This window comes from Nerophis lumbriciformis, linkage group LG23 (genome assembly GCF_033978685.3).
Source record: "Nerophis lumbriciformis linkage group LG23, RoL_Nlum_v2.1, whole genome shotgun sequence".
Taxonomy (NCBI): domain Eukaryota; kingdom Metazoa; phylum Chordata; class Actinopteri; order Syngnathiformes; family Syngnathidae; genus Nerophis; species Nerophis lumbriciformis.
This window is the reverse complement of record NC_084570.2, coordinates 28161661-28175734: the sequence shown is the minus strand read 5'-3', so window position 1 is coordinate 28175734 and position 14074 is coordinate 28161661.

The following is a 14074-nucleotide window of genomic DNA, read 5'->3' as shown; positions in this document are numbered from 1 at the left end:
GATGATACCACAAATGTAGGTATCAATCTGATACCAAGTAGTTAGAGAATCATACATTGGTCATATTCAAAGTCCTCATGTGTCCAGGAACATATTTCCTGAGTCTATAAACATAATATACATTTTAAAAAAAGGAAAAAAGATTTTGTGACGATAACAAATAATGTTGTAATCATAGTAGTATCGGCTAGATACGCTCTTGTACTTGGTTTCAATACAGTGAATGTTAGGTGAAGATCCACCCATGGTATTTGTTTACATTAAGGAGCGCTCTCTTTTGTTAGTGGTGACGCCGGTGAGCAATTGTAATCATCCTAAGGTGTGAATTGAAGCATGTTTAGCTTTTCCTTGTCCTCCAGTGATAATGCTACTTCTAAGAAACATACTTTATTTGTTACCATGGAGGCGAGGATTAGTGATTTAGAAGTAGCTAAAACACTGCAGACTGTGGATGGACGTTGGCCGCAAGCGAGTTAGCCATGTATTAAAGCACCTCTTCCTGAGGGCGTTTCAGTGTTATAACTTCACCTTTATCTTTAGTTTTTAGGCCAAAATGCGTCCGTTCTCCCTTTTCTGTCCACACAATTGTTCTTCTCCACATCGCGATCACAGACCAGAATTCGGATGTGATTAATCTTCATTCATTTATGATAACGCAATGCATTTTTTAATTAATCACGTGCATTACTGTTGACATTAGGGCTGTGGATTTTTGGGCTTTTAATCGATTCTTGGGGGGATTGGATTCAGAATCGATTCTCGATTCAAAAGCAATACTTTTTTAATAACATTGGGTGCCAGTTCTATGATTAACTACATTCCCCGATAAAATAGATTAACAGCTCTGATTGATTGATTGATTGATTGAAACTTGTATTAGTAGATTGCATAGTACAGTACATATTTTCTACAATTGACCACTAAATGGTAACAATTTTCAACTTGTTTAAGTTGGGGTCCACGTTAATCAATTCATGGTACAAATCTATACTATCAGCATAATAGAGTCATCATAAAAGTTAATCATCAGAGTATATACATTTAATTATTTACATGGGATGTGGAGGGGGCTGGAGGGGTTAGGTTAGATTGCTATCAGCATATTTCAGTCATCATACAAGTTTATCATCTGAGAAATGGACATTGTAACAGTGTAGGTCTCACTCCGTAGGATATGTACAGCGAGCAGTGAACATACTGAGCTCAGAAAGCATAAGAGCAAGTACAAACCCCGTTTCCATATGAGTTGGGAAATTGTGTTAGATGTAAATATAAACAGAATACAATGCAAATCATTTTCAACCCATATTCAGTTGAATATGCTACAAAGACAACGTATTTGATGTTCAAACTGATAAACATTTTTTTTTTTTGCAAATAATCATTAACTTTAGAATTTGATGCCAGCAACACGTGACAAAGAAGTTGGAAAAGGTGGAAATGAATACTGATAAAGTTGAGGAATGCTCATCAAATGCTTATTTGGAACATCCCACAGGTGAACAGGCAAATTGGGAACAGGTGGGTGCCATGATTGGGTATAAAAGTAGATTCCATGAAATGCTCAGTCATTTACAAACAAGGATGGGGCGAGGGTCACCACTTTGTCAACAAATGCGTGAGCAAATTGTTGAACACTTTAAGAAAAACCTTTCTCAACCAGCTATTGCAAGGAATTTAGGGATTTCACCATCTACGGTCCGTAATATCATCAAAGGGTTCAGAGAATCTGGAGAAATCACTGCACGTAAGCAGCTAAGCCCGTGACCTTTGATCCCTCAGGCTGTACTGCATCAACAAGCGACATCAGTGTGTAAAGGATATCACCACATGGGCTCAGGAACACTTCAGAAACCCACTGTCAGTAACTACAGTTGGTAGCTACATCTGTAAGTGCAAGTTAAAACTCTCCTATGCAAAGCGAAAACCCTTTATCAACAACACCCAGAAACGCCGTCGGCTTCGCTGGGCCTGAGCTCATCTAAGATGGACACATACAAAGTGGAAAAGTGTTCTGTGGTCTGACGAATCCACATTTCAAATTGTTTTTGGAAACTGTGGACGTCGTGTCCTCCGGACCAAAGAGAAAAAGAACCATTTGGATTGTTTTAGGCGCAGAGTTGAAAAGCCAGCATCTGTGATGGTATGGGGGTGTATGAGTGCCCAACACATGGGTAACTTACACATCTGTGAAGGCGCCATTAATGCTGAAAGGTACATACAGGTTTTGGAGCAACATATGTTGCCATCCAAGCAACGTTACCATGGACGCCCCTGCTTATTTCAGCAAGACAATACCAAGCCACGTGTTACATCAACGTGGCTTCAAAGTAAAAGAGTGCGGGTACTAGACTGGCCTTCCTGTAGTCCAGACCTGTCTCCCATTGAAAATGTGTGGCGCATTATGAAGCCTAAAATACCACAACAGAGACCCCTGGACTGTTGGACAACTTAAGCTGTACATCAAGCAAGAATGGGAAAGAATTCCACCTGAGAAGCTTAAAAAATGTGTCTCCTCAGTTCCCAAACGTTTACTGAGTGTTGTTAAAAGGAAAGGCCATGTAACACAGTGGTGAACATGCCCTTTCCCAACTACTTTGGCACGTGTTGCAGCCATGAAATTCTAAGTTAATTATTATTTGTAAAAAAAAAATAAAGTTTATGAGTTTGAACATCAAATATCTTGTCTTTGTAGCATATTCAACTGAATATGGGTTGAAAAGGATTTGCAAATCATTGTATTCCGTTTCTGCGATGAGGTGGCGACTTGTCCAGGGTATACCCCGCCTTCCACCCGATTGTAGCTGAGATAGGCTCCAGCGCCCCCCGCGACCCCAAAGGGAATAAACGGTAGAAAATGGATGGATGGATGTATTCCGTTTATATTTACATCCAACACAATTTCCCAACTCATATGGAAACGGGGTTTGTATATACATTTGATTATTTACAATCCGGGGAGGTGGTGGGGGGAGGGGGTTAGGTTAGGGTTGAAGTTGACTGGAGGTGTTCTTTTAGTGCGGTTTTGAAGGAGGATAGAGATGCACTTTCTTTTACACCTGTTGGGAGTGCATTCCATATTGATGTGTTATAGAAGGCGAATGAGTTAAGACCTTTGTTAGATTGGAATCTGGGTTTGACGTGGTTTGTGGAGCTCCCCCTGGTGTTGTGGTTATGGCGGTCATTTACGTTCCGGAAGTAGTTTGACATGTACTTCGGTATCAGGGAGGTGTAGCGGATTTTATAGACTAAGCTCAGTGCAAGTTGTTTTACTCTGTCCTCCACCCTTATCAATTTCTATTTTACTGAAAAGAAAACTGGTTCTGTTCTACCCAAACATTAAATGAAGTCAAATACAAACGAGGCAACAAGAGAAGTATCCAACACTTCTCTTTTCTAAAGTAAATGTGTACAGCAGATATAGATCATCTACATCAGGGATGTCAAACTGGTTTTCATTGAGGGCCACATGGCAGTTATGGCTGCCATCAGAGGGCCGCTTGTAACAGTGATGTATGTATACATTTGTCTCTGGATTTCATTATTAATTATTTAAATTGTTTTAAGTACACTGTCGATTTTACAGTAAAAACTTTACATTTACAAAATGTTACTGTAAAATAGTGGGGGGTTTTCTTATAATTTACAGTAAATATAAAAACAGTACCACTGTTTTTGTTTTTTTACAAAAAAAGCTGGCAGCTTAGTTGCCAGAATTGTTGTGTTAAATTGACATTGATTTTTACAACATTATATTGTGAATGTAAAAACAGTACAAGTTCTTTTTATATTCTGGCAACTTAGCTGCCAGTTTTTCTACCGTAAATAACAAATGTACCGTCTTTCCATTTACAGTAATACACCGTTAAAAACAACAACCGTAGATTTTACAGTCAAAAACTGGCAGCTCAGTCAACAGAATTTTAACGCAAAAAAACAATAGAAGTTTGTTTTCAATTTACAGTAATATGCTGTAAAGAACAACATAAAAATATATTGTCATTTTTATGAATTTGATGGGTAGTTTGCTGTAAAGTTAAGTATTGTTATTTAGACAAAAACATATTTGGGAAGTATGATAATATACTGTAATATTTGTTGCAATATTGGATACGATTAAGTTTAAAAGGCATGCAATTTCTGTCAAAATGAAAAAAATAAATTACATTTAGTGAGAAAATATTAAGCATGTTCTCCCCGTGACTGCGTGGGTTCCCTCCGGGTACTCCGGCTTCCTCCCACCTCCAAAGACATGCACCTGGGGATAGGTTGATTGGCAACACTAAATGGTCCCTAGTGTGTGAATGTGAGTGTAAATGTTGTCTGTCTATCTGTGTTGGCCCTGCAATGAGGTGGCGACTTGTCCAGGCTGTGCCCCGCCTTCCGCCAGAATGCAGCTGAGATAGGCTCCAGCGACCCCCCGCTACCCCAAAAGGGACAAGCGGTAGGAAATGGATGGATGGATGGCATATTAAGTACTTTATTGTAGGGTTGTACGGTGTACCGGTATTAGTATAGTACCGCGATACTAATCATATTCGGTACTATACCGCTTCTAAAAAGTACCGGTCCGCCAAACCCCGCCCCACCGTCGTCGTCACGTTGTGACATTGCTGGTTTTACGAGCAGAGGAGCATGTTCGGCAGCGCAAAATCATGGAGTACTTACAAGCAGACACAGTGTGTAGGCAGAAAAGGGAGAACGGACGCATTTTGGCCTAAAAACTAACAATAAAGGTGAAGTTATAACACTAAAACGCCCTCAAGAAGAGGTGCTTTAAAACATGGCTAGCTAGCTAGCGGCTAACGTCCATCCGCAGTCTGCAGTGTTTTAGCTACTTCTAAATCACTAATCCTCGCCTCCATGGCAACAAATAAAGTAAGTTTCTTACAAGTATCATCCCTGCAGGACGAGGAATAGCAAAACATGCTTCACGACACACCGTAGCTCACCGGCATCAAAATGTAAACAAAGACCAATGGTGGATCTACACCTGACATCCACTGTAATGATATCAAGTACAGGCACGTATCTAGTCGATATTACTATGATTATGTTGATAGTTTTGGCATCACAAAATCTTTTTTCGTTTAAAAAAAATTAATATTATGTTTATATGTTTTCATAACATGGTCACTACTGCCTAGTTTCTCTTGTTATATTCTTATTTTACTGTTCAATCAATCAATCAATGTTTATTTATATAGACCTAAATCACAAGTGTCTCAAAGGGCTGCACAAGCCACAACGACATCCTCGGTACAGAGCCCACATAAGGGCAAGGAAAAACTCACAACCCAGTGGGGCGTCGATGTGAATGACTATGAGAAACCTTGGAGAGGACCGCATATGTGGGTGACCCCCACCCCCCTTCCCCCTCTAGGGGAGACCGGATGCAGTGGATGTCGAGTGGGTCTGACATAATATTGTGAGAGTCCAGTCCATAGTAGATCAAACATAATAGTGAGAGTCCAGTCCATAGTGGGGCCAGCAGGAGACCATCCCGAGCAGAAACGGGTCAGCAGCGCAGAGATGTTCCCAATCGATGCACAGGCTAGCGGTCCACCCCGGGTCCCGACTCTGGACAGCCAGCACTTCATCCATGGCCACCGGACCTGTGTCTCCCCCCCCCCCTTCACAAGGGAGAGGGGGGCAGAAGAAAAAAGAAAAGAAACGGCAGATCAACTGGTCTAAAACAGGGGCTATTTAAAGGTTAGAGTATACAAATTAGTTTTAAGATGGGACTTAAATGCTTCTACTAAGGTAGCATCTCTAACTGTTACCGGAAGGGCATTCCATAGTACTGGAGCCTGAATAGAAAACGCTCTATAGCCCGCGGACTTTTTTTGGGCTCTGGGAATCACTAATAAGCCAGAGTTCTTTGAACGCAGATTTCTTGCCGGGACATATGGTACAATACAATCGACAAGATAGGATGGAGCTAGACCGTGTAGTATTTTATACGTAAGTAGTAAAACCTTAAAGTCACATCTTAAGTGCACAGGAAGCCAGTGCAGGTGAGCCAGTATAGGCGTAATATGATCAAACTTTCTTGTTCTTGTCAAAAGTCTAGCAGCCGCATTTTGTACCAATTGTAATCTTTTAATGCTAGACATAGGGAGACCCGAAAATAATACATTACAGTAAGCGAGACGAGACGTAACGAACGCATGAATAATGATCTCAGCGTCGCTAGTGGACAAAATGGAACGAATTTTAGCGATATTACGGAGATGAAAGAAGGCCGTTTTAGTAACACTCTTAATATGTGACTCAAACGAGAGAGTTGGGTGGAAGATAAAACGCAGATTCTTTACCGAGTCGCCTTGAGTAATTGTTTGGTTGTCAAATGTTAAGGTGGTATTATTAAATAAATGTCGGTGTCTAGCAGGACCGATAATCAGCATTTCCGTTTTCTTGGCGTTGAGTTGAGAGAAGTTAGCGGACATCCATTGTTTAATTTCATTAAGACACGCCTCCATCTGACTACAATCCGGCGTGTTGGTCAGCTTTAGGGGCATGTAGAGTTGGGTGTCATCACCATAACAGTGAAAGCTAACACCGTATTTGCGTATGATGTCGCCTAGCGGCAGCATGTAATTGCTACAAAGTGCAGGGCCAAGAACCGAACCCTGGGGAACTCCACACGTTACCTTAACATAGTCCGAGGTCACATTATTATGGGAGACGCACTGCATCCTGTCAGTAAGAAAAGAGTTAAACCACGACAAGGCTAAGTCTGACATACCAATACGTGTTTTGATACGCTCTAATAAAATATTATGATCAACGGTATCGAAAGCAGCGCTAAGATCAAGAAGCAGCAACATAGATGACGTATCAGAGTCCATCGTTAGCAGTAGATCATTAGTCATTTTTGCGAGGGCTGTCTCCGTAGAGTGATTTGCCCTGAAACCGGATTGAAAAGGTTCACAGAGATTGTTAGACACTAAGTGTTCATTTAGCTGCTGTGCAACAATTTTTTCGAGTATTTTCGAAATAAAGGGAAGGTGGGACACCGGTCGGTAGTTTACCATGAGGTCAGGATCAAGGATAGGTCTTTTGAGCAGAGGATGAATAACCACTTTCTTGAATGTTAGGGGAACAGTGCCAGAGGAAAGTGATAAGTTTATAATATTTAGCACTGATGGACCTAATAATACAAAAAGCTCCTTGATAAGTTTCCCAGGAAGTGGGTCAAGTAAACATGTTGTTTGTTTTATTCTCATTGTTGCTTTTTATTTGTATTCTTATTGTAATATTTTTCTATTTTGTTTCCATTTATGCCCCCATTATTTACTTTTTACTTTTTAAATGCGATCTTAATTCTGTACACTGCTGCTGGAATTGTAATTTTCCTGAGGGAACTCTCCTGAAGGAATCAATGAATTACTATCCATCTATCTATCTATCTATCTATCTATCTATCTATCTATCTATCTATCTATAAAGTCAGGAAATACGTCCCTGGACACATGAGGACTTTGAATATGACCAATGTATGATCCTGTAACTACTTGGTATCAGATCGATACCCAAATTTGTGGTCATCCAAAACTAATGTAAAGTATCAAACAACAGAAGAATAAGTGATTATTACATTTGAACAGAAGTGTAGATAGAACATGTTAAAAAAGAAAGTAAGCAGATATTAACAGTAAATGAACAAGTAGATTAATAATTCATTTTCTACCGCTTGTCCTTAATAATGTTGACAAAATATTAGAATATAAATGACACAATATGTTACTGCATACATCAGAAGACTAATTAGGAGTCTTTGTTTGCTTACTTACTACTAATAAAAGACAAGTTGTCTAGTATGTTCATTATTTTATTTAAGGACAAACTTGCAATAAGAAACATATGCTTAATGTACTGTAAGATTTTTTGTTAAAATAAAGCCAATAATGCAATTTTTTTTGTGGTCTCCTTTATTTAGAAAAGTATCGAAATACATTTTGGTACCAGTACCAGTACCAAAATATTGGTATCGGGACAACACTACTTTATCGACACATATCATTGTTTGCGGGCCAGATAAAATGACCTCGCGGGCCAGATCTGGCCCCCGGGCCTTGAGTTTGACACCTGTGATCTACATCAACAATATGATTTGTCTGAGTGGCTGGACAGCACAGATTTAAAAAAATATATATATAAAAAAATAAAGATTTTTGATTTCTTCGAAAATAAAAAAAAAGTTCAGCCCTATTTGAAATGCAAACTTTAATACAAGCTATTTCTTACTCTAGGGGGAGAGTGTGTGTGTCTGTGTGTGCACGCCCTCTCCATCATGTGTGTTTGTGTGTGTGTGTGTGTGTGTGTGTGTGTGTGTGTGTGTGTGTGTGTGTGTGTGTGTGTGTGTGTGTGTGTGTGTGTGTGTGTGTGCGTATGCGCATCTGCAGGTCACAAAGGCAGCATTTGTTCTATGAAAGCCCATAAACATCTGCGATCCCTTTTAAGGGACTGTTTAGATTGACAGAACGCAAAAATAAACGTTCCGGAGGAGGCGGCTACCCTGCACCGAGAGAGAGAGAGAGAGAGAGAGAGAGAGAGAGAGAGAAGGATCTCCAAAAAGTGTGTATTTGTGTAGCTGTCGCACGTAAAATGACAGGTTCTTTTTCGGGAAGGCCTATGCTGATCAGCGGACTGTTTTACGTGAACCTTTCGCGACCTCTCACCCCGTTCTTCCCTCGCCGACATCACACTTTTACGATGTTTTTCTTCAGGAATCGGTCCCGCCCACCCCCCCGCTCGCCCCCCATCACCAGCTCATACTTCTCCTGTCGCCTGTCTGATTTCGAGTCCACAGCACCCCTCCTTGTGCAGAGGAGTTGTTGTGTCTGGCCGGCCGGGAACATGTGGTACACATCAACTCACTTCTTTCACACATACACACACACACGCACTCCTTCGCCCACAGGTCTGGTCCCGGAGCAGCCGTCTCCTTGAGAACGTCCAGCGTGAGGAAGTGGGGTGTCGTCCGGGCCGTGATTTAGGTCAAAGAGAGGCAGGGATGGGAGGCTTCTCTGCACTCTGTTTATTTGAAGCGGGAGCCATTACTGCTGTCTCTGGGGCTGTATTTATACTCAGACACAGACCAGACACCCGCTGACACAACTGGACTCCGAACGGCACGCGGGTCGGCCTCGGCGTGTCGGAAAGTGCCAGAAAGAAGTGGGTTGAGGAGGGGGGGTTTTAGCGTTGTACAGTAAAGATAAACCGCAGTGATTTGTGTGGGCCTGAAAGAGGAAGGTCTTCATCAGTGGGCCTCGCTGGGAGAACGTTACTAGCGTCAATGCAATAATACATGAAATAATCATCATAAAAAAGGCAATCCTTGCATACTAGATGAGATTGCGTCTAATCAAGTGGTCTGGTTGATGTGAGCAGACTAAAACAATAAATGGAAAGTTTGTTTACAAAACCCAAAACCACTGAAGTTGGCACGTTGCGTAAATGGTAAATAAAAACAGAATTCAATGATTTGCAAATCCTTTTCAACTTATATTCAATTGAGTAGACTGCAAAGACAAGATGCTTAACGTTCGAACTGGAAAAGTTTGTTATTTTTGCAAATATTAGCTCATTTGGAATTTGATGCTTGCAGCATGTTTCAAAAAAGCTGGCACGAGTGGCAAAAAAGACTGAGAAAGTTGAGGAATGCTCATCAAACACTTTTTTGGAACATGACCACAGGTGAACAGGCTAATTGGGAACAGGTGGGTGCCATGATTGGGTATAAAAGCGGCTTCCATGAAATGCTCACAAACAAGGATGGGGCGAGGGTCACCACTTTGTCAACAAATGCGTGAGCAAATTGTTTAAGAACAACATTTCTCAACCAGCTATTGCAAGGATTTTAGGGATTTCAACATCTACACTCCGTAATACCATCAAAAGGTTCAGAGAATCTGGAAAAATCACTGGACATAAGCGATGATATTGCAGACCTTCGATCCCTCAGGCGGTACTGCGTCAAAAAGTGACAGTGTGTAAAGGATATCACCACATGTGCTCAGGAACACTTCAAAAAACCACTGTCAGTAACTACAGTTGGTCGCTACATCTGTAAGTGCAAGTTAACACTCTACTATGCAAAGCGAAATCCATTCATCAACAACACCCAGAAACACCGCCAGCTTCCCCATCTAAGATGGACTAATGCAAAGTGGAAAAGTGTTCTGTGGTCTGACGAGTCCACATTTCAAATTGTTTTTGGAAACTGTGGACGTTGTGTCCCCTGGACCAAAGAGGAAAAGAACCACCCGGATTGTTATAGGCGCAAAGTTGAAAAGCCAGCATCTGTGATGGTATGGGGGTGTATTAGTGCCCAAGGCATGGGTAAATTACATATCTGTGAAGGCACCATTAATGCTGAAATGTACATATAGGTTTTGGAGCAACATATGTTGCCATCCAAGCAACGTTATCATGGACGCTCCTACTTATTTCAGCAATACAATGCCAAGCCACGTGTTACAACAGCGTGGCTTCATAGTAAAAGAACATATTTTGTTTATAAAGTCAGGAAATATGTCCCTGGACACATGAGGACTTTGAATATGACCAATGTATGATCCTGTAACTACTTGGTATCGGATCGATACCTAAATTTGTGGTATCATCCAAAACTAATGTAAAGTATCAAACAACAGAAGAATAAGTGATTAATACATTTTAACAGAAGTGTTGATAGAACATGTTGAAACAGAAATTAAGCAGATATTAACAGTAAATGAACAAGTATACTAATAATTACTTTTTACAGCTTGTCCCTCATAATGTTGACAACATAATAGAATATAAATGACACAATATGTTACTGCATACGTCAGCAGACTAATTAGGAGTCTTTGTTTGTTTACTTACTACTAAAAGGCAAGTTGTCTTGTATGTTCACTATTTTATTTAAGGACTCCATCCATCCATCCATTTTCTACCACTTATTCCCTACTAAATTGCAATAATAAACATATATTTAATATACCCTAAGATTTTTTTGTTAAAATAAAGCCAATAATGTCATTTTTTTGTGGTCCCCTTTTTTTAAGAAAAGTATCGAAATACATTCTGTTACCGGTACCAAAATATTGGTATCGGGACAACACTACATCGTCAATTAAAACTAGCATTTTTATCTTTTATAAAGTGAGAATTTATGATATTGTACAAGTGTACCTAGATTGTGTGCACATGTGAATGTGTGTGTGTGTGTGTGTGTGTGTGCGTGTGTGTGTGTGTGTGTGTGTGTGTGTGTGTGTGGGTGTTCTGGACATCCTCTTAGGGAGTTCATTGCAAACAACAGTCATGAAACAGCTATTGGGTGAAAGAGGCATGTAGTGTTAGGGTTATAATTCTGGCGACGACTTTAGTATATTTAACATCACTACAGGTGACGTGTGTGTGTGTGTGTGTGTGTGTGTGTGTGTGTGTGTGTGTGTGTGTGTGTGTGTGTGTGTGTGTGTGTGTGTGTGTGTGTGTGTGCGCGCCTCACCGTGGGTTGTGTAGAGTCGGCGTGGTGCAAACTAGTCCCATGGCGTCTGTTGCCTGTCGGCCATTACTTCAAGGTTGCTGCAGCTTGTAAAAGCCTCGTTAACACAAAGGCCCGCTCACATGTTAATTGGCTAATTGACTAATTAATTTTTACATAAAGGCCTGTGCGGGGAGAAAGGCTGCCTAATTGAAAGTGACTATAGGTTTAATTACATGAAAAGGGTAAGGAGGAGGAAGGTGGGGAGCTGGGGTAGATTTGTGTTTTTCTTCCAGCAGGCGTGAATATTATTTGTTTTTCAGGCGACTTTATTCGGCACAGCGTGACACCTGTGTTCACTGCTCCTGTGTCAGGCAGTGAAAGGGGCGAGTTAGTCGGGATCACAAACAGTCAGGTGTGGGAGTGCGCGGACGACAGATGCACAGCAGACACAGGGGATTGAGTCGCAAAGAAGACAAATAAAAGATGAAAGCTGCGGCAAAAGTGCTGCAAACATCTTTTGTCGCAGCCTCTGACTGCACGCGCCACGGGGATAATTGGAGCGCCAATGCCAAAACTGCACGGAGAGAATCAAAAACTGCTTCTTGTCAAGAAGTTAATTGGTGACATGAATTAACTTTTACACCATATTCTAATTCTGTAATATGAATGAGAGAAAATCTGGTTGCAGGGAATCATGCAAATTTTCTCTGACCACAATTGAACATTCACCTACCCAAAATCAGGAGCACTGTGGCAAATTTGTGCAAGCTTTTGACCACAAACTTAGTTGTAAACTAGAGCGACGAGTGCCCGGGCGAGAGATGCACAGCAAACACATTGAGTCGCGAAGAAGACAAATAAAAGACGAAAGCTGCGGCAAAAGTGCCGCAAACATTTCTTGTTGCAGCCTCTGACTGCACGCGCCACGGAGATAATTGGAGCGCCAATGTCGAAACTGCAAGGAGAGAATCAAAAACTGGTTCTTGTCAAGAAGTTAATTGCTGACATGAATGGACTTTTAAACCATATTCTAATTCTATAAAATGAGTGAGAGAAAATGTGGTTGCAGGAAAACATGCAACCAACTTTTCTCTGGCCACATTTGAACATTCACCTACCCAAAATCAGGAGCACTGTGTCAAATTTTTGCAAGCTTTTGACCACAAACTTAGTCGTGAACTGGAGCGAGAGCCAGTCACAATCTGTCTCTCATCATTCTCATGCAACTGAGAAGGCATTCATCTCAATGTAACAAATAATAGCGCTAACATGATATGAGGTGTTAGTTAGCACCTGTTGTTTTCAGATCACGTGCTCGTAGGGATGGGAATCGAAAATGTTCCTTGGAATCCGTTCTCTTAACAGTTCTTCCGGTTGGGGGTGATGCCATGACGCAACGTGCGTAGGGATGTCAAATGGCAAAATGGCGGTGCAAACGCTATAGTTTTAGGAGAAAAGATAACAACAGCGCTACAAGTATTAATTATACGGCTGTTAGAACATACCAGCAATATGCTAAAACATTTGGACACTCAGCATGCAATAATTAGGAATAAAAATCATGTTTTTAACGATCCGATCTCATCCCAGTAGCAGGAACGCTAGCGCGTAGGGATAGGAATTGATACGATTTTTCGATTCTGCTTAACAAACCTCTCATCGATTCACATTTGGAAAAAAAAAAAAGAAGGGAAAAAAAGGGTGGATTAGCATGGATTTTGTTGAGTTTAGCGTTAACATGACCTTACAAATTCTACAGTGAGGTCTCAGGAGGCACAGAAGAAGAAAAATAACACTTGTAAATAAATATAGTATTTACTCAAGTAGTGTTTAATCATGAATGTAACATTTAGTAACGTGAAATGAACTCCAAGTGAGAGATGTCAAGCCTTTATTGGTTATGATTTTGATGATTATGGCTTACAGTTTATGACAATTTTGACATGAAGATCTCAGAAAATTTCAAAAACTGTAAGACCGTATCGTCACGTCGTCCATGTTGCAATCCATCCATTTTCTACCCTTTTGGGGTCGTGGGGGGTCGCTGGAGCCTATCTCAGCTGCATTCAGGTACACCCTGGACAAGTCGCCACCTCATCGCAGGGCCAACACAGACAGACAACATTCACACTCACATTCACACACAAGGGACCATTTAGTGTTGCCAATCAACCTATCCCCAGGTGCATGTCTTTGGAGGTGGGAGGAAACCGGAGTACCCGGAGGGAACCCACGCAGTCACGGGGTGAACATGCAAACTCCACACTGAAAGATCCAGAGCCCGGGATTGAACCCAGGACCTTCGTATTGTGAGGCACATGCATTAACCCCGTTCCACCGTGCTACCCCATGTTGCAATCTTTTCTTGTAAAATGTTAGCGTTTATTGCCTCCGGGCACAGCCATTTTGCGATCTGACGTCACTCCGCACGTTGCATAATGACGTCATCCACACTCGGAAGGGTCAATAAGAGAACCGGCAGCCGATTCCAAGGAATTGACACACTGTGAAGGTTTTCGATTCCCATCCCAACTGGCGCGTCATCTGAATACAACAGGTGCTAATTCGCCGCCTATCATGCTAGCGCTATTATTT